The sequence below is a fragment of the Phyllobates terribilis genome, unplaced genomic scaffold (genome assembly GCF_046119375.1).
Source record: "Phyllobates terribilis strain yellow unplaced genomic scaffold, ASM4611937v1 Scaffold_3__8_contigs__length_932513732, whole genome shotgun sequence".
NCBI classification, from domain to species: domain Eukaryota; kingdom Metazoa; phylum Chordata; class Amphibia; order Anura; family Dendrobatidae; genus Phyllobates; species Phyllobates terribilis.
The window spans coordinates 449,787,177-449,814,103 of NW_027362763.1; the positions used below are offsets into that span (position 1 = coordinate 449,787,177).

The 26,927-nt window shown below is 44.9% G+C and overlaps 1 long non-coding RNA gene across 1 annotated transcript in view; it reads left to right on the top strand.

The window, feature by feature from the left end:
* The window catches only part of LOC141258169 (uncharacterized), a 146,107-nt gene that overhangs the window by 4,128 nt on the left and 115,052 nt on the right, over positions 1–26,927 (top strand). Inside the window, exon 2 of the long non-coding RNA XR_012318220.1 lies at positions 19,436–19,581. This is a non-coding gene — a long non-coding RNA (uncharacterized lncRNA). The remainder of the gene's footprint in view (positions 1–19,435; positions 19,582–26,927) is intronic.

A 26,927-nucleotide genomic window follows, 5' to 3' on the forward strand; every position in this document is an offset into this window, starting at 1 on the left:
AGGACCGCCCAACCACAAACACATGGACAGGTGAATGTGGCCAGGGACAGTACTGAGCCAGTCCACAGCTTTTTTTGCTGAGTTGTATTTTACCACAGCCATATTCTTTAGCTTGGTGAAAGGACTTGGGAAACCATATCTACCCAGCTGTCATTTCTCCCAGGAAGTCCTCTAAAGCTGCTTTCACTTGAAATGTGGCCTTTTAGGCTCGTGGAGGCAGAAGCTTTTCATAACCTCATGCCGGCGGCGGCCAGGTGTCCATACTTGGTCCCCAGCCGCCACTATTTCTCCCAGTATCGTCTCTGCCTTCCACAAGCATGGGTCCCACAACATTACCCGTGCCCTCCCCAGTGCACTTACTGGGAAATACCGCCTAACCACAAACACGTGGACAGGTGAATGTGGCCTGGAACAGTACGGAGCCAGTCCATAGCTTTTTTTGCTGAGTTGTATTTAGCTCGGTGAAAGGACTGGCATATCTACTCTGGGTGTCATTTCTCCCAGGAAGTCCTCTAATGCAGATTGTTGCAGAAGCAATGGCAGCCCATCCAACATCAACTCGCACTTGTCGGTGGTGCTTTGACACACAAACATCTTTCTTTGCGCATGTAATTTCACGACTACAGAGTTGGGCAATGGTCTGATCTGCAATGCGGTTTGAGAAATAACATGCATAAGCATGTCCGATCCACATTAAAAAAGCAGCCATAGAGTGTCCGGGAACCTTCCCCTACACTTTTATTAGCCAGGGCTGCTTCTCGGCAGGGTTGGACGGGACCAGATAATCCTCTGGTGTGCCCTGGCTTCTACATCAGGAGAGTTCATGATATCGCTAACGTTGCAGCTGCTATTGGGCTCTTGAGCGGGGGAGAAAGGTGAACCCTCAAAATCAAATCCTCTGGTGGGCACAATGTTTTTCAATCTGAAACAGCTTTTCAGTGGGAGTTGTATTTCACCACAGCCATATTTTTTAGCTTGGTGAAAGGACTGGCATAGAGGGAAACCGTATCTACTCCGGCTGTCATTTCACCGTCACCAGGTTCCGCCCATTGTCACACACGACCATGCCTGGCTGTATGTTCAGCAGTGAGAGCCACAGATCAGACTGCTGTGTTACAGCTTTCAACAACTCTGCAGCACTGGGCAGTTTGTCACCTAAGCATTAAGCATGTTATCTTTAGCACAGCCTGTTGCCGCTTGGCCAAGGCAGTGCTTCAGAGCTGTCAGCTTGTGACTGATGTGGCCATTTCGGAGATAGAGGAGGAGGTGCAGGAGCTGAACTATGTGATTACATTGAGGTTAAATTGGTGATGCAGTTTATTACACTAAAGAAAGATCCTATTGTTTTGTTTTTTTACGTTATTTTTTAAGCCAAATGCATTCACCGGGAAATGTCATTTTAACATTTTACAACCTTATCTGGCAATGTGGTGTGTGACACATCATCAGACTTATCCTGTTTTATTTATGATGGAGGAACTCTGAAAGTCATAAAGCCTATTTTCATACGGCCATCAGATGACCCTTACTATTCTTAAAAGGCCAGCAGTCAGCCCTCGCTATTGTTAGAGAGCCATCAGCCGACTATGCTTTGTTGTTCCTATTATTAACAAGTGGGTCTCCCATACTGTTATTGTGTATGCAGTGACTGCAAGGGCTGCCAAAAATTTGGACACAACCCAATACCTCTTTGAAGAGACATAGAGGAGGGTCTCAGTAAAAAAAGTTCCCATTATAATGGAGCGTGTCTCCTATAGTGGTAATGCTCATGCTGTGACTACAAGGGCTGCCAAAATTTGGGAAAAACCCCGCTAAGAATTTAAAGACACATAGAGCAGGGCCACAGTAACAACAAATTCCCATTAGAAAGGAGAGAGTCTGCTATACAGTTATAGGGTATGCAGTGAGTCCAACGGCTGACCAAATTTAGGAAAAACCCGACTAAGAATTTAAAGACCCATAGAGCAGGGCCCCAGTAATGACAAATTCCCATTAGAAAGGAGAGAGTCTGCTATACAGTTATAGGGTATGCAGTGAGTCCAAGGGCTGACCAATTTTAGGAAAAACTCCACTAAGAATTTAAAGACACATAGAGCAGGGCCACAGTAACAAGTATGACATGTTCCCATTAGAAAGGAGAGGGTCTGCTATACAGTTATAGGGTATGCAGTGAGTCCAAAGGCTAACCAATTTTAGGAAAAACCCCACTAAGAATTTAAAGACACATAGAGCAGGGCCACAGTAACGACAAATTCCCATTAGAAAGGGGAGAGTCTGCTATACAGTTATAGGGTAGGCAGTGAGTCCAACGGCTGATGAAATTTAGGAAAAACCCCACTAAGAATTTAAAGACACATAAAGCAGGGCCACAGTAACAAGAACGACATGTTCCCATTAGAAAGGAGAGGGTCTGCTATACAGTTATAGGGTATGCAGTGAGCTCAACGGCTGACCAAATTTAAGAAAAACCCCACCAAGAATTTAAAGACACATAGAGCAGGGCCACAGTAATGACAAATTCTCATTAGAAAGGAGAGGGTCTCCTATAGTATTGGCCTATGCAATGAATGCAAGGGCTGCCAAAAATTGGGAGGCACTCCAATGCCCCTTGGAAGAGACTTAGAGGGCCTCATACAAAAATGTTTCAATTGGAAAGGATCAAGTCTCCTATACTTGTAATGCCCATACACTAAGTGTATGGGCTGACAAGCATTTACCCCTGGGGGGTATACAGTGCTGGCCAAAAGTATTGGCACCCCTGCAATTCTGTCAGATAATACTCAGTTTCTTCCTGAAAATGATTGCAATCACAAATTCTTTGGTATTATTATCTTCATTTAATTTGCTTGCAAGGAAAAAACACAAAAGAGAAATGAAGCAAAAATCAAATCATTGATCATTTCACACAAAACTCAAAAAATGGGCAGACAAAAGTATTGGCACCCTCAGCCTAATACTTGGTTGCACAACCTTTAGCCAAAATAACTGCGAACAACCGCTTCCGGTAACCATCAATGAGTTTCTTACAATGCTCTGCTGGAATTGTAGAGCATTCTTCTTTGGCAAACTGCTCCAGGTCCCTGATAATTGGAGGGTGCCTTTTCCAAACTGCCATTTTGAGATCTCTCCACAGGTGTTCTATGGGATTCAGGTCTGGACTCATTGCTGGCCACCTTAGAAGTCTCCAGTGCTTTCTCTCAAACCATTTTATAGTGCTTTTGGAAGTGTGTTTTGGGTCATTGTCCTGCTGGAAGACCCATGACCTCTGAGGGAGACCCAGCTTTCTCACACTGGGCCCTACATTATGCTGCAAAATTTGTTGGTAGTCTTCAGACTTCATAATGCCATGCACACGGTCAAGCAGTCCAGTGCCAGAGGCAGCAAAGCAACCCCAAAACATCAGGGAACCTCCGCCATGTTTGACTGTAGGGAACGTGTTCTTTTCGTTGAATGCCTCTTTTTTTTTTCCTGTACACTCTATGTTGATGCTTTTTCCCAAAAAGCTCTACTTTTGTCTCATCTAACCAGAGAACATTCTTCCAAAACGTTTTAGGCTTTCTCGGGTAAGTTTTGGCAAACTCCAGCCTGGCTTTTTTATGTCTCGGGGTAAGAAGTGGGGTCTTCCTTGGTATCCTACCATACAGTCCCTTTTCATTCAGACACTGATGGATAGTACAGGTTGACACTGCAGGGCAGCTTGAACTTGCTTGGATGTTAGTCGAGGTTCTTTATCCACCATCCGCACAATCTTGCGTTGAAATCTCTCGTCAATTTTTCTTTTCCGTCCACATCTAGGGAGGTTAGCCACAGTGCCATGGGCTTTAAACTTCTTGATGACACTGCGCACGGAAGACACAGGAACATTCAAGTCTTTGGAGATGGACTTGTAGCCTTGAGATTGCTCATGCTTCCTCACAATTTGATTTCTCAAGTCCTCAGACAGTTATTTGGTCTTCTTTCTTTTCTCCATGCTCAATGTGGTACACACAAGGACACAGGACAGAGGTTGAGTCAATTTTAATCCATGTTAACTGGCTGCAAGTGTGATTTAGTTATTGCCAACACCTGTTAGGTGCCACAGGTAAGTTACAGGTGCTGTTAATTACACGAATTAGAGAAGCATCAAATGATTTTTCAAACAGTGCCAATACTTTTGTCCGCCTCCTTTTTAGGTTTGGTGTGGAATTATATCCAATTTGGCTTTAGGACAATTCTTTTTGTGTTTTTTCTTTGAAGACAAATTAAATGAAGATAATAATACCAAAGAATTTGTGATTGCAATCATTGTCAGGAAGAAACTGAGTATTATCTGACAGAATTGCAGGGGTGCCAATACTTTTGGCCACCACTGTACAAGAACATACTGTATATATATATTTTTTTATGGAGTATCATAAACCCACTTTAAAAAAATTATGTGAGTGTTGCATCACGGACCACGGTCACCCTGGTGATATGGTGGTGAAGGATGATGATGGGATGATGATGAGGAGAAGGAGGAGGACAAGAGCAAATAGCCCAAATCAGGAAGCATATACCCATGTGTGATTGTGAAGAGGTGCACATGGGAATACACCTCCCAAAAAAAGACACTGGATTTGAGTTTATGTTACGCTGCTATCATTCGGTGGTGTTGAGAAGTCTGGCCCAATCCAGCCCTTGTTCATTTTTATAAGAGTCAGCCTGTCAGCATTTTCAGTTGACAGGCGGATGCGCTTATCAGTTATAATTCCACCAGCGGCAATAAAAACCCGCTCTGATAAAACGCTAGCGGCAGGGCTGCCCAGGACCTCCAAGGCATAGAGAGCCAGTTCATTCCACGTATCCAGCTTGGATACCCAATAATTATATGGCACAGAGGAATCACGGAGGATGCTGGTACGGTCAGCAAGGTAGTCTCTCAGCATCTTCCCGAACTTTGCACTCCTTGTGAGAGTACCCCGCACCTCAAGGTCTGTGCGATGAGTGGGTCTGAGAAAACTGTCCCAGAACTTTGACGGTGTTCCCCTGCCTCTGCTGGATTGAAGTTGTGTCTCTCTCGCTTGTACTCATTGGTTGTCCAACGAACTGTGACCTCTGCCACCAGCGTTTTCAGATGGGAATTTTTTTAATAGTTCCGCAACAAGGGCTTTCTGGTACTGCCCAATTTTTGTAGACCTGTCCGCCTCAGGAATAAGAGATATAAAATTCTCCTTGTAGTGTTGGTCTAGAAGTGTCACCAATCAGTAATGACTGTCACCCAAAATTTTGAGAACGCGACGGTCATGGGAAAGGCAGCGTAACATAAACTCAGCCACGTGTGCCAGACTGCTAACAGGCAAGACTTCCATGTCCTCACCAAGAGGATGACTGACCATGCTCTCCTCTTCATTCTCCTCCTCTCTGTCCTCTGTCCATCCACGCTGAACAGACGGTATGACAGTTGTGCCGTTAGTACCGTCTAAAGCGCATGAAACTAGCTCCTGTTCTTCCTCCTCCTCCTCTTCCTCATTGTCACCCAATCCACGTTGGGATGAGATGAGGTTGGGCTGTGTGTAATCACCCTGTATGTTTCCTTGCTCCATCTCATCGTGCTCTGCCTGCAATGCATTCTCTTTGATTGTGAGTAGAGAGTGTTTCAGAAGACAGAGAAACAGGATGGTGATGCTAATTATAGCATCATCGCCGCTCACCATCTTGGTGGAGTCCTCAAAGTTTTGGAGGATGGTACATATGTCTGACATCCATGTCCACTCCTGAGGTCTGTGTGGAGTCTGAACTAAATACCGACGGCCTTGTTGATGCTAGTACTCAACAACTACCCTCTTCTGCTCACAAATCCTTCCCAACATCTTCAGTGTAGAGTTCCAACGCGTGGGGACATCACATACCAGTTTGTGAGCCGGAAGGTGCAAATGCTGCTGAAACACGGCAAGGGCGGCGGAAGCTGTAGGTGACTTTCTAAAATGGGCACACAGGCGGCGTACTTTAACAAGCAGATCCGGCAGCTCAGGGTAGGATTTGAGAAACCGCTGAACCACGAGGTTAAGCACATGGCCCAGGCATGGTACATGTGTGAGCTCGCCTCGCCTCAGAACCGCCACCAGGTTCCGGCCATTGTCACACACGACCATGCCTGGCTGTAGGTTCAGCGGTGTGAGGCACAGATCTGCCTGCTCTTTCATAGCTGTCCACAACTCTTCAGCATTGTGCGGTTTGTCACCTAAGCATATTAGCTTCAGCACAGCCTGTTGCCGCTTGATCGAGGCAGTGCTGCAGTGCTTCCAGCTTGTGACTGATGTGGTCATTTCGGAGATGGAGGCTGAAGTAGAGGAGGAAGCTGAGGAGGATGAGGTGCAGGAGCTGTAGACTGTCTTGGCAACCCTGATTGCCCTTTGCCGCGCAATCCTCGGCGTCGGGAGGGCGTGTTCCGTCCCAAGGACTGACTGGGTCCCAGCTTCCACTATGTTAACCCAGTGTGCCGTCAGTGAGATGTACCGTCCCTGCCCACAAGCACTTGTCCACGTGTCCGTGGTTAGGTTGACTTTCCCGGTAACTGCGTTGTTGAGGGCACGGATAATATTTTGGGACATGCGCTTGTGTAATGCAGTGACGGCACACCGGGAGAAATAGTGGTGGCTGGGGCCCGAGTACCGAGGGATGACCACCGCCCTCAGGTTGCATAATGCTTCCGTCTCCACGAGCCTAAAAGGCAAATTTTTGAGCGCAAGCACTCGTGAAATGTGGGAATTTAGTACTGTGGCCTGTGGGGCGTTGGCTGCGTATTTGCATTTGCTTTCCAAGGACTGGGGTATGGACAACTGAACACTGTGCTGGGACAAGGACGTGGACGTGCTTCCTGATGCTGCTATTGACAGTGTGCAACGACAGGTGCAGGGCAGGAGGTATCTTTGTATGCGCCATGGACAGGGGATTGACTTGCATGCACAACAGCGAAAGAAGCAATGGTGCCACCTGCAGACACTGTTCCTGAGCCCTGGGGTTCGGCCCACAAAGTCGGGTGCTTTGCTTGCCATGTGCCTGATCATGCTGGTGGTGGTCAGGCTGGTCGTTTTGCCACCCCTGCTGATGCTGTCCTGGCAGGTGGTGCAAATGGCCTTTTTGGGGTTATCGGCAGAGTCTTTAAAAAACAACCAGACTCGGGAAAACCTAACAGTTGTACTGGCAACTTCCTTTGAGTTGGTGTTACGGGGAACGGTTGCCTGCCGTCTTTCTGCGGCCACCACACTGCTTCTTCCTGCCTGTTGGGGTGCTCTGCTTCCCTCCTCCTGTGTGCTGCTGTCCTCTCTCTGCATGTTCTCCTGCCAGTTGGGGTCAGTTACTATATCATCCACCTCTTCGTCTTCCACTTCCGCACTCTGGTCCTCCTCATGACTTTCTGGCAATTCTGTCTCATCATCGTCCACCTCTTGTGACACTTTCCCACCGTCGCCTACGTGTGACCGTGGCTGCTCAAATATTTGGGCATCGCTACATGCGATCTCCTCTTGCCCCGCTTCAAGTGGACCGGGCGAGAGGCCTGAATCTATAAATGGAAAAGTGAACAGCTCTTCGGAGTGTCCAAGTGTGGGATCAGCTGTCTCTCGGTATGGTGGGAGGAAGGAGGTTCAGGGTGAGGAATATGCGGTCCAGACTCACAGCTACTGAGACTTGACCGTGTGGAAGACAAGGTGGTGGTGGTGGTGGCTAAGTGACTGCAAGCATTATCTGCTATCCAACCAATAACCTTTTGACACTGCTCTGTTTTCAATAGTGTTGTTCTGCGTTCCCCTATTAATTGGGACAGGAAGGTCGAGCGAGAAGATGTGGGTGTTTGTTGTGGCACAATTTCACCTAAACTCGGCCTCTGCTTGCACCATCATTACCATCATGTCCAGTTCCCTGTCCTTTGCCACGTGCCTTGCCCATTTTAAATGGTGGACAATATCTTCCACGCTCACAACAAATGACTGAATTTAGAGCGAATGTATATGTGATCCGTGTGACGGACAAACCACAGTTTTAAATACCTGACCTGTAGGTAACTATTTTGAACAGAAAACTGGTGTCAATTGCTTCACTGACACACTGAAACAAATTTTTAATGGAGGCCAGAAATGGTAGTGTTTTCTGAAAATATATATGTGATCCGTGTGATGGAGAAAGCACAGTTTTACATACCTGGCCTGTAGGTAACTATTTTAAACAGCAATGTGGTGTCAATTGCTTCACTGAAACACTGAAACAAATTTTTAATCGAGGCCAGAAATGGCAGTATTTTCTAAAAATGTATATGTGATCTGTGTGATGGAGAAAACACAGTTTTAAATACGTGGCCTGTAGGTATCTATTTTGAACAGCAAACCGGTGTCAAAAACTTTGCTGACACACTGAAAAAAAAATTTAATGGAGGCCAGAAATGGCATTATTTCTTGAAAACGTATATGTGATCCGTGTGACGGAGAAAACTGAGTTTTAAATACGTGGCCTGTAGGTAACTATTTTGAACAGCAAACTGGTGTCAAAAACTTTGCTGACACACTGAAAAAAAAATTTAATGGAGGCCAGAAATGGCAGTATTTTCTGAAAACGTATATGTGATCTGTGTGACGGAGAAGACACAGTTTTAAATAGCTGGATTTTTTGCGCTGTAATATGGAAAGGACCTGGCTGTATTCTGCTGTGCCGGCAAGCAAACGGCGCAGAAAAACTGTGTTCTCTGGATTGCTTTTTAAGCAAATAATAAGGATTAAGATCCAAAAAAAAATTATTCCTGGCCCCTGAGACCTGGGCCTATTTCTAGAAATATAACAGCAGCAGCAGACAGAACTGGAATGGAGCCTCTTGTGCTATATGCACTGCAGTCTGCTATATACACTGCTTGCCTGCCTATATACACTGCCTGCCTGATATCTCTACAGATGGAAAAGTCCTCAGAAGGACTGTTTGTTGAGATGGATATGTGTCTCTAATATAGTTTGGTACACCGACACTAACTAGAAACAAGCAAATCTCTGCCTAGCTCAGCAGCAGCTCTCCCTACGTGGTCTGATTCTGGAGTGACTGTGAAGAGAATGGCGGCGACAGGTCTGATATAGACCTGATGACGCTGTGCGGCCAGCCAATCACTGTAATGCCACAACCAACATGGCTGCGGCATTACAGTGAGTGGCAAGCAATTCCTGCATGTTCATTGTCGCTCTATAGAGCACCAAACATGCAGGGAGGAGACCCAAACTCCCGCCGAGCAACCCGGGAAATACTCGTTGAGCGCCGAGTATGTCGAGCAGTGAGATGCTCAGGCGAGCACCGAGCAGTAGCGAAAATGCTCGCTCATCACTAGTGAACAGTTCTACAGACTCACCCATCTGTGGTTCACTACAGTCAGTTGGGCAGTTGGACAATTGTGACATGGGGGAAAGCAAGGGTAATTGGGGTGCCACCTCTGTGGACTGTACTGTATGTGATGTTGAAGTGGAGGAAGAAGAGGAGAGGCCACTTGAAGCAGCGCTTGCCATTCACTGGAGCACCTGCTCTTTCTGGCCCTTATCAACAAAACGTATCGCTGTGTGGCTGCCAAAGAAAGGGAGTGGAGTAGCCTGTCCACTAACAGAACTTGTCAGTTGTCTTCACATAGGGCATGTTGGTATTGGTTCACTAACATTAACACCTACCCACGTTTGCCTAGAAGACCAAGCCTATTTCCCCCTTCCACCACAACCTCTCTTTTTCCCACTCATGTTGCTCAGATACTGTGGTAGGAGCATGCTATTAGCAAAACACAATTAGTTTTTTTCCTCTGCAACAGTTCTGCACACACCTGAATTTAAGCAGCACTAAATGACAAGGTAAGATATGGCTTGCTGTATAACATTACTGTTAGAACCCTCCTGTTAGTTTTTGCTATCTTGTGTTTTGTGGTCACGTGACCAGCTGCCTATATATTCCAGCTTCGCCCTTCTGGCTTTGCTGGACTTCAGTGTTGTTTTGACTCTCTCTAGCCAGGTGCTTCGGTGCCTATCTCTGTCAGTTCTTGGTCCTCTGGGACCGTTAGTACTTTTTGTCAGTTTGTCCTTTTTGCTCTGCAACAACTTCTATTTAGGAGGTGTCCCATTTTTGTCCCAGTTCTTTTAGGGACCCCTCCCTTTATTCTATAGGTCTCCGTTCAGACTAGCCGAGGACGAAGGCAGGTCTGTTCACTAGGAATAGGCAGCCTGCTACATCGTAGGGATTCATCTTAGTCTTACTGTAGGGACAGCTTTCCCTTATCTTTCCTTAGTTTATGTTGCAGATCATAACAGTTACTAACAGAAAAAATTATTTTTTTTTAGTGTGAATAAAGCCTTTGTAACATACGAGATATTTTTCAAGCTATTTCAAACTCGGATCTAGCCTGCTGTATCACATTAGGAGCAGCAAAAAATAGATTTTTCTACTCTGCATAAGCTCTGCATACAGCTGAATTTCACCAGCACTAAAAGATTAGGTGGCTTATAGCAGAGTGTAACACGTTTGCGACAGCAAAAAATATTTTTGGACTCTGCCTAGCAAGAAAAAAAATCTATTTTTTCACTCTGAAAACAGCTGAACTTCAACGCCACTAAAATAGTAGGTGGCTTTTAGCAGAGTGTATCACGTTTGCGAGACAAAACACTCTTTGGTAAACTCTGGCTAGCAAGAGAAAAAATATTTTTTTTTTACTGTGCATGCAACTGAATTTCACCCACCAAAAAATGACAAAGTGGGTTGCTATTGCTTGCACTATCACATTAGCAACTGAAAAAAAAGGTTTTTGTGCTCTTTACTGAGGAGCTCTGCAAAGTCTGCATACAGCTCAATTTCAACCCCACAAAATGAAAAAAGGTGGGCTGCAAGGACTTGCTTTATCACATTAGCAAGTGAAAAAATAGATTGAAGGCATACTCGTGCATGGAGCACAGTACAACTGGTGCACAACACAGTTCTATGCCATGGGCTCTGCTCTTTCTGTCAGAGTCTCAGTAATTGCACAAGAAAAACAAATGTGCTGCAACATCGATTTCACAGGTAAACTGCACAGGACTTATCTACACTATCTAACTTCCACACAAGCGCCCATCTATCTATCTATCTATCTATCTATCTATCTATCTATCGAAAATCTCTCAGTACCAGTACACAGGCGCACACTCAGCAGGAGCATCTGGCAGCAGTCAGTGATATGCATAAAATGGCACTGAGGGAACATGACCGCTCTTTATACAGAGAGGATATGTGATTTTATCAGCCAATGGCAGAAACCTTTGGGTCTGGACAGTCTGGATGCTTCCTATGCTCTGAATGGATAGCAGCGCTATCCTCACTTAAAGTTACAGGTAAAAAAAAAAAAGATTTGTGTTGAACTTAAGTTTGGAGATCGGATTTCGAACATATTAGCTCATCACTACTGGTGAGGCAGCATCTGACCAGAAGAGCAATGTATCAGCATCTCCATAAGAAAAGAAGCTTTCCCATGCTCCATCAGCCATCATTGCCTTATACAGTGGGTATGGAAAGTATTCAGACCCCTTTAAATTTTTCACTCTTTGCTTCATTGCAGCCATTTGGTAAATTCTAAAAAGTTCATTTTTTTTCTCATTAAAGTACACTCTGCACCCCATCTTGACTGAAAAAAAACAGAAATGTAGAAATATTTGCAAATTTATTAAAAAATAAAAACTGAAATATCATATGGTCATAAGTATTCAGACCTTTTGCTCAGTATTTTGTAGAAGCACCCTTTTGAGCTAGTACAGCCATGAATGTTCTTGGAAATGATGCAATAAGTTTTTCAAACTTGGATTTGGTGATCCTCTGCCATTCTTCCTTGCAGATCCTCTCCAGTTCCGTTAGGTTGGATGGTGAACGTTGGTGGACAGCCATTTTCAGGTCTCTCCAGAGATGCACAATTGGGTTTAGGTTAGGGCTCTGGCTGGGTTGTTCTGAAGACACTCCTTTGTTATTTTAGCTGTGTGCTTAAGGTCATTATCTTGTTGAAAGGTGAACCTTCGGCCAAGTCTGAGGTCCAAAGCACTCTGGAAGAGGTTTTCATCCAGGATATCTCTGTACTTGGCTGCATTCATGTTTCCTTCAATTGCAAAGAGTCACCCTGTCCCTCCAGCTGAAAAACACCCCCATAGCATGATGCAGCCACCACCATGTTTCACTGTTGGGATTGTATTGGGCAGGTGATGAGCAGTGCCTGGTTTTCTTCACACATACCACTTAGAATTATCACCAAAAAGTTCTATCTTTGTCTCATCAGACCAGAGAATCTTATTTCTCATAGTCTGGGAGTCCGTCATGTGTTTTTGAGCAAACTCTATGCGGGCTTTCATGTGTCTTGCACTGAGGAGAGGCTTCCGTCGGGCCACTCTGCCATAAAGGCCTGACTGGTGGAGGGCTGCAGTGATAGATGGGAGAACATCTCCCTACGGCATCTCTGGAGCTCAGCCACAGTGAACTTGGGGTTCTTCTTTACCTCTCTCACGATTGCTCAGTTTGGCTGGATGGCCAGGTCTAGGAAGACGTCTGGTGGTCGCAAATTTCTTCCATTTAAGGATTATGGAGGCCACTGTGCTCTTAGGAACCTTGAATAATGCAGAAATTCTTTTGTAACCTTGGCCAGATCTGTGCCTTGCCACAATTCTGTCTCTGAGCTCCTTGAGCAGTTCCTTTGAGCTCATGATTCTCATTTGGTCTGACATGCACTGTGAGTTATAAAAATAGAAACTACCGCACTCCTGGAGTGGTGGTGGTGCCCAGGTAGGGTTACAAGCCCGTATAGATACAGAAAAACAACCTGGCACTCAGAAGACTCATGGGTTCTTTTAGTGATTTTTAATAAAGTAATGTAGTAAATAACAAATAAACAGACGTTTCGGTCACACTAGACCTTCATCGGTGTACTACAAAAGCAAAAAAATATAATAGTGAGTACCACATAGAAATATGCAATTCATATAACATAGGTTTGACAGAATGAGATCAAAATTCAATTGGTCATGGATAATGTACATACAGAAAATACAACATCGGGAAAAAATAATAATATAGTAGAGGATCTGGGGAAAGGGGATGGGAAGGAGAACTAGGTTAGGAGGGAAAGGGAAAAATAAAAAGTGACATACCGGTTTTATTAAAGGCGTGATGCATTTGGGCCGCTGTCTGTGGAAATTTGTAAACTAAGGGAACACATATAAAAATTTTTTTTTAAAAAAATTTAGAGGTCTAGAACAATGTAAGATGTGTGATGACACTTAGTGTAATCGGTGGCTATGAGGTTAGAGATACCCCGATAGGTGCTATGGGATGAGGAACAATGAAGAGCACATAAAGTGTGAGGGCAGGGGATGAAAAAACGTACCCGTTGCTTGCGGTAGGTACTCAAAGGTAATGGCCTGGTCGGTGCCGTAAGCTGTATAGAGGATGTCACTTTTTATTTTTCCCTTTCCCTCCTAACCTAGTTCTCATTCCCATCCCCTTTCCCCAGATCCTCTACTATATTATTATTTTTTCCCGATGTTGTATTTTCTGTATGTACATTATCCATGACCAATTGAATTTTGATCTCATTCTGTCAAACCTATGTTATATGAATTGCATATTTCTATGTGGTACTCACTATTATATTTTTTTGCTTTTGTAGTACACCGATGAAGGTCTATTGTGACCGAAACGTCTGTTTATTTGTTATTTACCACATTACTTTATTAAAAATCACTAAAAGAACCCATGCGTCTTCTGAGTGCCAGGTTGTTTTTCTGTATCTATACGGGCTTGTAACCCTACCTGGGCACCACCACCACTCCAGGAGTGCGGTAGTTTCTATTTTTATATATCTGGTTTCTATATACCAGCACCCTGTGGTGTCATGACAACTAACACCTTCTTCTACAACGCCGAGGAAACTTCCAGTATCATCTCCAACTCCAATTTTTCTTGTGACTTTCTGAAAATACCGCCCAGGGAAACAAGAAGCAGGGATTGGGAGAAGGAACTACGCCATTGCACCAATCTTGAATTACACTGTGCGACTCTTTCTGAATACGTTCGAGTTCAACGTATTCCAAGGGGACTTAGGGTCCCATTACGCCCCACTCTTTTTAGCAACCAAGAAGACTACTGTCTAAAGTTTGAACGTATTTTGAACAAATGCTCGTTTGATTTGATGACCCTAACAATTGAATCTTTACAGAAGGAAATAGTCATATCGAAGGAACAAATCTCTAACATTGAATCCCAACTGACATCTACGACCTCCGCGGAAGAGTTAAGCTCCTTAAAGATCAAGGTGAACCAGAACCTTGAACAGCATCGTCGAGATACAGAAAACAGGAAAAGGCTGAAATTTATCCGTGATACGGAGGACTACCAGAAAAATCGAGTTTACAAATGGCGCGACTTTTCTACCATAAAACATAGACCGGGGTATCCTGGACGCTCCTCAACCGATCTATCCTCCTCTGGCTCGGAGACGGACAGACGGGATCAGCCTTCCACCTCTACCCATAATTTTTTAGGTTACCGGAAGAAATACAACAGAAGAGGAGGAGGACGAGGAGAGGCGGCACCAACAGGAGGGGACAGGAACTTCACCAGAGTCACACGTTCCCAGGTACGACCCCATTGGTTGTGAACATTTCTTCTCGATCGCTTAGTATAGCGGAACTAATGGTATTACAAAAAGGCCTGTCCTTTTGCCCATCATATAAATGTAATACATTTGGCTTACAAATGGAATTGCAGAGGTTCTTTAGGTCCATCAGACTGAAGACACATTTCTCCCAGACAACTATTACTGACACCACTATACCCACTAACAACTCCGTCAGCATCACAGCAACCAGTTTAGGCTTGAGAAACAAAAGCACATATCGACCCCCTCAACATTATCACGCAGCAGAGACCTTTATCGATTTTATTAATCAATCCTTTCTAAAACTACGGTCGGACATTGACCTGGGCCGGTTACACTACCACCAGAATCTATCTTCTTTGGATAGACAGGCACTCAAAACACTTCAGTCCGACCCCTCAATTACCATAAAACCGGCAGACAAGGGGGGAGCGATAGTGGTGATGGACACATCCTTCTACCTGGGTGAGATCCAGAGACAACTGAATGACAGCTCAGTTTATCAGAAGCTCTCACATGACCCAACTTCCACGATCAGGGGGGCCATTTCCGAAACATTGAAACACCATTCCCTAAACGGGACGATAGATATCAAAACCTGTGAGTTTTTAACTAACAAATTCCCAATTACTCCAGTGTTCTATATACTACCTAAAATACACAAGAACATGGATAATCCCCCGGGACGTCCCATCGTCGCCGCCACTGATTCTATTCTTTCACCATTAGCCATTTTTCTGGAGAAAGTCCTGACCCCTCTGGTTAAACAAACTGCATCCTTTATTCTAGATACAGGAGCTGTTCTTACCATTATTAGAGAAATCAAACAGGTCCACCCAGACTCCCTACTGGTCACTTTAGATGTAAACAACTTATATACCTTGATCCCACATGAAAAGGGTATCATTTGCGTCAAAAATCTATTGGAGTTGTCCCAAACACCACCTGAAATTAGTCACCTCTGTCTAGACCTTTTACATTTGGTCCTGTCCAAAAACTTCTTCCTCTTCCAGGATACCTTCTACTTACAGAAACAGGGTACCGCCATGGGATCCAATGTAGCCCCACCGTATGCAAACTGCTTCATGTCATCGTTTGAAGAAGAGGTGGTATATACGAACCCACTCTTCCAAACCTATTCCAGGATGTGGAAACGCTATATTGATGACATTTTTTGCATCTGGGCGGGACCCATAGAAACCCTATCACGATTCTTTGAGACCCTCAACTCATCCTGGGAGGGCCTACGGTTCACCATTTCCTCTAGCAGGGAATCCATAAACTTCCTCGACACTACCATTTTAAAAGATAATCTAGGACACCTCTCATCGGACCTTTATGTTAAACCCACAGACAGAAACGGCCTCTTACATTATACCAGCCTCCACCCCAAATCCATCTTCACCTCGGTGCCCAAGTCCAAATTCCACCGCGATGAACGAATTGTTAGCAATCCTACCACACGGGACATCAGGATCACCGAGATGAAAGAGAAGTTCCTCAACAGAGGTTACCCACCTGATACATTATCTCGAGCCCTAGAACCCACCAACAGACCCAGACCTTCCACCAATAACCGTATACCGTTTGTCCATACCTACCATCCTGTAGTCTCGATAATACACAAGAAAATACGACAACATTGGAACATACTCCAAACAGCCTATCCCACAGTTCAAGAGTTCAAAGCTCCATTTTTACCATGCTACAAGAGACCCACTAACATCCGTGACCGCCTCGTCCATTCCGACGTAGGCACCCCCATCACTAAACCTAGACAAAGATTTCTGTCCACACCCAAAAACGGGACATTCCCATGTCTTCAATGCTACCAATGCAACAATATCATCCGAGGCGACACGTTTTACCACCCACACTCGGGGAAACAGTACAAAATTAAGGACTACTTTACCTGCAACTCCTCCTATGTTGTTTACATCCTTAAATGTCCTTGTGGTCTCATTTACGTGGGGGAAACCACCCAGTGTGTTAAAGATAGGATCTCAAAACACAAATCGACCATACGTTGTAAAAACCTTCTTCCGGTTCCATCACATTTTGCATCAGCTGGCCATTCAGTGGCACAGCTTAAATTCCAAGTGATTGAACACGTACCCCCTCCCAGACGGGGAGGTGACCGTATTCGCCTTCTTAAATATAGAGAGGCTTTTTGGATCCACGAGTTACAGTCGTTATCCCCAAGGGGCTTAAATAAGGAATACGATCTCAGCTCCTTTACCTAAACGACTAGAGCCACCTCAGTATGGGTGTGTATATGTGCATATGGATATATATAAATGTATATGTGTGTTTATGAGTGTGTGCCTCCTAACAAAATAAAGTTCTTCCACTTTGACTGATTCTTGCCACACAACACGGATTGCATATATACATGTATTCACTACCAAGACCACAGGTATATTTGTTGGAACCTCTTTTATTTGTTACTTGGGGGGTCGTGATGATATGACTACACTCTATTGTGGTTTTTATGATATACACCGTGTTTTCTGCCTGAATAACTTATGCTATCATTATCTGTTTCTCCAGATCCCATCCTAATATGGCATCCCTCCTCCTGATCCCCATCCTTCCTGGACTCCTATCCTGGCTTTCCCTTGTTCTACTATGCCGTCACAAGTAATATAGCGTTCCCACCGCTCTGTGGAACGCATGGTACCTGTGTGGAACGCAACCACACATCTATTAGTGGGTCTCCTCTGCTCTACAGCGCTGTTAGAAGTATTACAGCGCTCCCCTCGCTCAGTGGAACGCATAGAACACTGTGTGGAACGCATACACACGTCACTTCCGGTCACGTGACCGGTTTTTCCCTTACAGGACCTGAATAGCGTCATTTGACGCTATTTACGGTTTTCAGGTCCTATCCCAGAAGCTAGTAAAGCGCATTCCCACACCACTACCACCAATGATTGGCTCCTATTACAACCTTTCACCCCTCCTATCCCCTATTTAAAGCCCCCTGGTGCCTTATCCTGCCACATGCTTCTGGACAAACGGTGGATACCGCGTCCTGCGTCCTTTACAATACAGGTACACTTCCTACACTGGTCCCCTTATCCTTAATACTTATTGGGGCTTCATTTAATGTGCCCTTTTTCTTTCCCTTAGCATACAACTTCCTACCGGGCTACTGCCTCTGGTTATTCATTTTCTCCTACGGGTATGTTTTTCTTTTTTGGCTCCTACTATACTTAATGCCCCTATATCCCATAGATATTATATTATTTACTTCATCCTCTATACAGCTTACGGCACCGACCAGGCCATTACCTTTGAGTACCTACCGCAAGCAACGGGTACGTTTTTTCATCCCCTGCCTTCACACTTTATGTGCTCTTCATTGTTCCTCATCCCATAGCACCTATCGGGGTATCTCTAACCTCATAGCCACCGATTACACTAAGTGTCATCACACATCTTACATTGTTCTAGACCTCTAAATTTTTTTAAAAAATTTTTTTTATATGTGTTCCCTTAGTTTACAAATTTCCACAGACAGCGGCCCAAATGCATCACGCCTTTAATAAAACCGGTATGTCACTTTTTATTTTTCCCTTTCCCTCCTAACCTAGTTCTCCTTCCCATCCCCTTTCCCCAGATCCTCTACTATATTATTATTTTTTCCCGATGTTGTATTTTCTGTATGTACATTATCCATGACCAATTGAATTTTGATCTCATTCTGTCAAACCTATGTTATATGAATTGCATATTTCTATGTGGTACTCACTATTATATTTTTTTGCTTTTGTAGTACACCGATGAAGGTCTAGTGTGACCGAAACGTCTGTTTATTTGTTATTTACTACATTACTTTATTAAAAATCACTAAAAGAACCCATGAGTCTTCTGAGTGCCAGGTTGTTTTTCTGTATGCACTGTGAGTTGTGAGGTCTTATATAGACAGGTGTATGCCTTTCCAAATCAAGTCCTATCAGTTTAATTAAACACAGCTGGACTTAAGTGAAGGAATAGAACCATCTCAAAGAGGATCACAAGGAAATGGACAGCATGTGACTTAAATATGAGTGTCTGAGCAAAGGGTTTGAATACTTATGACCATGTGATATTTCAGTTCTTCTTTTTTAATAAATTTGCACAAATTTCTACAATTCAGTTTTTTTCCGTCAAGATGGGATGCAGAGTGTACATTAATGAGAAAAGAAAATTAACTTTTTAGAATTTACCAAATGGCTGCAATAAAACAAAAAGTGAAAAATTGAAAGGGGTCTGAATACTATCCATACCCACTGTATATCTAACAACAGAGGATGCTATCTAATAAAAAATAAGGTGCTATATCATGCGATATGTAAGGGATGGTGCTGTACATAACAAGAGAGGGCATTGTGTAATAAGGGGATGCAATATACATAATAAAGGAGACTATGTAAGATATATATATATATATATATATACATACTGTATATAGAAATATATATATATATATATATATATACACAATACAGACCAAAAGTTTGGACAAACCTTCTCATTTAAAGATTTTTTTGTATTTTCATGACTATGAAAACTGTACATTCACACTGAAGGCATCAAAACTATGAATTAACACATGTGGAATTATATACTTAACAAAAAAGTGTGAAACAACTGAAAATATGTCTTATATTCTAGGTTCTTCAAAGTAGCCACCTTTTGCTTTGATGACTGATTTGCACACTCTTGGCATTCTCTTGGGCAATTATTTATTCAGGAGCTCAGCGAAGGGCAGATATTTTTATTCAGGAGCATTATAATGACACTGCTATCTTTAAGGGCATCGTGTGGGGATGTGCTGCAGAAGACTGGAGAAGATGGAAGTCTGCAGAGACAAGCTGTGGATGACAAAACTCATCATGACGTCTGGACAAGATAAAGAATAAAAGAAAGAGAACAAGTCCAGAGACAACATCATCCATCAGGTACCTGGATGTAAATGTTATTTGTGATACTGACTAATTCTCATATTTTTATTTGTTAGGAGCATTAAAGGGGTTGTACAAGTTTGTGATGAGTCTGCAGTCATTCTATGTGACTGCAGACTTCTGAATCCTCACAGTGCGCACTGCATGCTGTCAGGATTCTCTCGTGCCGGCGATTTGCACACATGCAGTCACATACCGACTAGACATGCATTGCCTCTCTCAATGAAAATTAATTGTGCGAGGCCAGACACGTTTAGTTGGAATGTGGCCAGAAGTATACAAATCGCATACTTGTGCAAGGAAGAATCCTAAATGTGTGGAGTACATGCGTTGTGCACATAGAATGACTACAGACTTTCATCTCAAACCTGGACGAGCATATGAAAAGAAATAGTGAGGCACCAGTCACACTATGCAGCCTTCAATCGCTGCACTCTGCATATGAAAGGGTGTTAGCCTGAAAACCAGGTAGACAGGGCACTAGCCGTGTGCATGCGAGCCAGGTGGTGCAAATTCCATATATAGTGAAACCACTACGCAGTGGACCCGTTGAAGCCAGGACTCACGTGAAACGGCCGTTGTCCTCTTATCCCCGCACCCCAGAACCAGCACCACTACTCCGCATGTGTAATCCCGAATAAACAGGACTATTATCAAGCAACACTGTTGGTGAGTGCATTATCTGTTCCATTTCTATAGCTTTGACGGCTCAAACTCGGATGAGCCTTTTAATTATAAAATGAAGCACTGTAGCCAATCCTAACAGCGTGTAATATACTCACTGGCAGGATTCAGCTCTGTTTGTAAGTTCCAGCAGTCATCACATGCGATTTTCAATCTTACGGTCACATGACAATGAGCTTCTTTTCCTGATTCTCTCAGTTTTTCACTGAACATTGAGAGAATTAGGAAGAGCAGCAGTTGCATATATGCTCGAGGAAGAGGGGGCGCCAAACTGAAATCTTGCACCGGGTGCCAGAAAGCCTAGATACACCTCTGGTGGGAAGGCACTTTAGGGGCATTATTCTGTGGGGATATAATAGTGTGTTGGAGGCATCATACTGTACATGTGGAGTAAGCTGTGAAGGGGGATTCACAAGAGCATTTTTGGGAGTATTTCACTCAATTATGGCCATAAAAGGGGTATCATTTATTTTACAAATTTTTATAGATCCATTAATTCCATAGCGCTTTACAGATATTATCAGCACTGTCCCCACTGGGTCCACAATATACATTCCCTATCAGTATGTTTTCGCCCTGAAGGAGGAATTTGAAGTACTTAGAGGAAACCCACGTAAAGACAGGGAGAACATACCAACTCCTTACAGTGTTGTCCTTGGTTCCTTGGTGGGATTTGAATCCCAGATCCCAGTGCTGCAAGATTACAGTGCTAACCACAGAGCCATCATGGGTGAGAACACTAAGGGGCTTCAATACAGGCATAGTTACTGTGTATGTACCACAAAACGTGTCCCATTTAATAAAGTTGGGAGATATCTTTGCCATCTACTTCGCAAAATATTTTTTTTGGGGGGGAGAGGGACATGGGTCCAATTAGAACTTTTGCTATGCGGTCCTGTGTTTTTTATGTATGCCTCATGGTCAAAACTAGGGACTAGGATCCACACCTTCTGATGTACTTTGTACTTCGTTCCGATCATGTTACAGCTTCTGGCTGACTTGGGCCTGCCCCATATTCTCAAGCACCAACTGCATCAATAACTGCATTTTGTTATGAAATCGCATGATATACTTGATGACGCAGTCTTAGGGGGTGACCAGTTTTCTCCTTCCCAGGATTCCCTTTCCTGCCATACAGGAGTTCGAAGGAGAGAAACATGTTGAAGCCTGAGTTATCTTTTTGTAAGCAAACAGCAGATGTGGGAGGTACAACTTCCTGTCCTGCCCATAGGAATTCACCAGCATCTGCTTAAAGGTACCGTTGAGTTGTTCACACAAACCGTTAGTCTCTGGGTGATATGAGCTTCATACCAAGTGCTGCACCTGCATTTTATTACAAAGGGACTGCATTAGATGAGTCATGAACATGGTCTCCTGATCTGTAAGCATCTCCCTGGGAAATCTTACTTGATACTTGAAAGCAACATTAAGGCTCCAACCTCACTGGAACACTCTGGGACCAGCTTTGGATCAGTAACTAGTAGTGATGAGTGAGCACTAAAATGCTCAGGTACTCGTTGCTCGGGTCGAGCAAATTGGAATGCTTGAAGTGTTCGGTCTGAGTAACGAGCCCAATGTAAGTCTATGGGAAACACAAGCATTTTTCCGGCGCCCCCCCCTCCCCGCCGGCGGTCTTCAGAGGGCCTAAAAATTGCCCACTTCGATGGGAACAGTGCTCAAATGACATGGGAACAGCATGAGGAAGACCCCAGGTCACTGCTGTCAGCAATGTTGTCAGAGGTATTACGACACTTTTGCGTACTTGCAATAAAACATACAAAAACAAATCCAAAATGGATTTTCCTGAGAAAATGTTAAGGAACATCCTTTTCAGGGTAATAACTTGCATATAAGGCAAAATAAATAACCAAAAACAAAAATGCTCCTCCACACATTGGGCTATGTTCACACGTAGCGTTTTTTTATGCGTTTTTGCACTTTTGCATTGCTTTCAACGGTGAAAAATGTTTTCACCAGGAAATGTCATTTTAACATTTTACTGCCTTATCTGGCCATGTGGTGTGTGAGACATCATGAGACACATCCTGTTTCATTTATGAAGGAGGGACTCTGAAAGTCACAAACACTATTTTTATAGGGCCATCAGGTGGCCCTTACTATTCTTAAAGGGCCAGCAGTTGGCTATGATTTGTTGTTCCCATTATTAAAGAGTGTGTCTCCTATACTGTTATTGGATACTGCAAGGGCTGACAAAAATTTGGAGGCACCCCAATACCCCTTTGAAGAGACATAGAGGAGGGTCTCAGTAAAAAAAAAATTCCCATTATAAAGGAGTGGGTCTCCTAGAGTGGTAATGCCCATGCAGTGACTGCACGGGCTGCCAAAATTTGGGAAATACCCAAATACCAATTTAAAGACACATAGAGCTGGAAGACACTAACGACATGTTCCCATTAGAAAGGAGCGGGTCTGCTATACAGTTATAGGGTATGAAGTGAGTCCAGCAGCTGCAAAAATTTAGGAAATACCCCAATAACAATTTAAAGATACATAGAGCCGTGCCACTGTAACGACATGTTCCCATTAGAAAGGAGTGGGTCTCCCATACTGTTTGCCAATGCAGTGAATGCAACGGCTGCCAAAAATTTGGAGGAACTCCAATGTCCCTTGCAAGAGACATAGAGGGCAGAGGGCCTCCTGAAAACAATGCTCCCATTATTAGGAAGTGGGTCTCCCATACTGTTTGCCTAAGCAGTGGATTCAACAGCTGCCAAATATTTGGAGGAACTACAATGTCCCTGTTACACTCATGCCCGGACTGACTGGCGTGAGCGTGGTTAGTGATCCCACTGGACCATGAAACGAGGAGTGCCTGGAGGGGCGTGACTAAGTATCAACTCGGTCCGACCAAGGTCGCACGGCGGCTCAGTCGACTCCGTGAAACAGGTAGGAACCGAGCAGAGGGACCAGGTGCTACTCCAGGTCAGACCCCGGTCACAGATGTTGACCCACACCGGGGAATGCAGGAACGGGCAAGCACAGCTGGTATGCAGACAGGTGGGTACTGGCAGGCACGGCTGGTATGCAGACAGGCGGGTACTGGCAGGTACGGCTGGTATGCAGACAGGCGGGTACTGGCAGGCACGGCTGGTATGCATACAGGCGGGTACTGGCAGGCACGGCTGGTATGCAGACAGGCACATACTGGCAGGTATGAATGCAGGCTGGATAAGGACCAGTACAGAATGGGATACAGGAACAGAGCCGCGGGTGCGGTGGACTAGCAGAGCAGAACCGCAGGCGTGGAGGACAAGCGGGGCAGAGCAGAGCGAAACCGCAGGTGCGGTGGACAAGCAGAGCAGAGCGAAACCGCATGTGCTGTGGACAAGCAGAGTGGAGCGAAACCGCAGGTGCGGTGGACAAGCGGAGTGGAGCGAACCTGCAGGTGCAGTGGACAAGCGGAGCAGAGTGAAACCGCAGGTGCGGTGGACAAGCAGAGCGGAGCAAAACCAAATGTGCGGTGGACAAGCAGAGCGGAGCGAAACTGCAGGTGCAGTGGACAAGCAGAGCAGAGCAAAACCGCAGGTGCGGTGAACAAGCAGAGCAGAGCGAAGCCGCAGGTGCGGTGAACAAGCAGAGCAGTGCGAAACCGCAGGTGCGGTGAAAAAGCAGAGCAGAGCAAAACCGCAGGTGCGGTGAACAAGCAGAGTAGAGCAAAACCGTAGGTGCGGTGAATAAGTTGAGCAGAGCGAAACTGCAGGTGCGGTGAACAAGCAGAGCAGAGCAAAACCGCTGGTGCGGTGAACAAGCAGAGCAGAGCGAAACCGCAGGTGCGGTGAACAAGCAGAGCAGAGTGAAACCGCAGATGCGGTGGACAAGCAGAGCAGAACAGAGCAGAAGGTGCATGCAGACAGGACAGGGCTCTGTTCACATGGAACAGACTGGAAAATACAGGAAGATAGTTAGAACACAGAAGGTAGATACGGAGGCTGGGAAATGGGACAAGCAGAACCAGATACACACAAGGTACTTACTATGAAGTAGCGAGTGGACACAAAACTCACAAACAGAAGTACAGAGACAACGAGTTGAAGTTAGGTGCAGGTTCAGACACTGCAGGAAAAGGGAAGGTTCAGACATAGAGACCAACAGGTAACGGGCTAGGACACAGTTCAGACAGGAACTGATCCAGGAACAAGATACAGGAACGAGCCGGGGAACCAAGCCCCCAGGGTGGCGGAAACAGACTAGAAGTCACAGATACAGGCAACAGGCCTGGGTATACAGCCGCCAGGGCGGCGGAACAGACTAGAAGTCACAGATACAGGTAACAGGCCTGGGTATACAGGCCCCAAGGTGACAGGAATAGACTAGATACAGGACAGGACCTGGCAACTCAGTTGCACAGAACACACTGTAAGAAAGTGTTGCTCAGGCCCCTCCTACTGAGTGGAGGGGGTTTAAGTATCCAGTGACTCACAGCAATAGGCTGGGGAGGCATTAGGAATGTGCACACAGTAACTATAAGAATCAGGCAGTAACCGCGCTGCCGCCCTAAGCAATCAGACAAGAGACACAGCAGGTATTAGAGCAAAGTGAGCAGCCTGGACTGATAGGTAAGATGGCAGTCTTGCATGGTGGGAGGTGGTAAGCCATGTCAGCAGGCCACCAGGGATGTTACAGTCCCTTAGAAGAGACATAGAGGTCAGAAGGCCTCCTGAAAACAATGTTCCCATTATTAGGAAGTGGGTCTCCCACACTGTTTGCCTATGCAGTGAATGCAACGGCTGCCAAAACTTTGGAGGAACTCCAATGTCCCTTGCAAGAGACGTAGAGGTCGGAGGGCCTCCTGAAGACAATGTTCCTATTATTAGCAAATGGGTCTCCCAATACAGTTTGCCTATGCAGAGAATGCAACAGCTGCCAAAAATTTGGAGGAACTCCAATGTTCCTTGCAAGAGAGGTAGAGGTCATAAGGCCTCCTGAAAACAATGTTCACATTATTAGGAAGTGGGTCTCCCATAGTGTTTGCCTATGCAGTGAATGCAACAGCTGGCAAAAATTTGAAGGAACTCCAATGTCTCTTGCAAGAGACGCAGAGGTCGGAGGGCTTCCGGAAAACAATGTTCCCATTATTAGGAAATGGGTCTCCCATAATGTTTGCCTATGCAGTGAATGTAACAGCTGCCAAAAATTTGAAGGAACTCCAATGTCCCTTGCAAAAGACGTAGAGGAAGGAGGGCCTCCTGAAAGCAATGTTCCCATTTCTAGGAAGTGGGTGTCCCATACTGTTTGTCTACGTAGTGAATGCAACAGTTGCCAAGAATTTGGTGGAACTCCAATGTCCCTTGCAAGAGACGTAGAGGTCGGAGGGCCTCCTGAAAACAATTTTCCCATTATTAGGAAGTGGGTCTCCCATACTGTTTGCCTATGCAGTGAATGTAACGGCTGCCAAAAATTTGGAGGAACTCCAATGTCCCTTGCAAGAGACGTAGAGGTCGGCAGGCCTCCTGAAAATAATGTTCCCATTATTAGAGAGTGTGTCTCCCATACTGTTTGCCTATGCAGTGAATGCAACAGCTACCAAATATTTGGAGGAACTCCAATGTTCCTTGCAAGAGAGGTAGAGGTCAGAGGGCCTCCTGAAAGTAATATTCCCATTTTTAGGAAGTGGGTCTCCCATACTGTTTGCCTATGTAGTGAATGCAACAGCTGCCAAAAATTTGGAGGAACTCCAATGTCACTTGCAAGAGACGTAGAGGTCGGAAGGCCTCCTGAAAGAAATGTTCCCATTTTTAGGAAGCGGGTCTCCCATAGGGTTTGCCTATGCAGTGAATGTAACAGCTGGCAAAAATTTGGAGGAACTCCAATGTCCCTTGCAAGAGACGTAGAGGTCAGACGGCCTCCTGAAAACAATGTTCCCATTATTAGGAAGTGGGTCTCCCATAATGTTTGCCTATGCAGTGAATGCAACAGCCGCCACACATTTGGAGGAACTCTAATGTCCCTTGCAAGAGACGTAGAAATGGTGATATGGTAGATATTGTGGTGATATGGTGATGGAGGATGAGGATGAGGAGAAGGAGGAGGACAAGAGCAAATAGACAAAATCAGGAAGCTTATACCGATGTCTGGGTGTGAAGACAGAGGTGCATGCGAATAGAGTTAGACCTCCCAAAAAAAGACAATGTATTTGAGTTTATGCTACACTGCTATCATTCGGTGGTGTTGAGAAGTCTGGCCCAATCCAGCCCTTGTTCATTTTTATGAGTCAGCCTGTTAGCATTTTCAGTTGACAGGCGGATGCGCCTATCCATTATAATTGCACCAGCAGCAGTTAAAACACGCAAAATGCTAGAGGCAGGGCAGGACAGGACCTCCAAGGCGTAGAGAGCCAGTTCATGCCATGTGTCCAGCTTGGATACCCAATAATTATAAGGCACAGAGGAATCACAGAGGACGTTGGTACGGTCGGCAAGGTACTCCCTCCTTTCCAAAACTTCTCCCTCCTTGGTAGAGTACCCCGCGCCTCAGGGCCTGAGCGATGGGAGGGTCTGAGAAAACTGTCCCAGAACTTTGACAGTGTTCCCCTGTTTCTACTGGATTACATTTGTATCTCTCTCGCCTGTACTCCTTGGTTGTACAATGAACTGTGAACTCTGCCGCCAGCATTTTCAGATGGGAATTTTTTAATAATT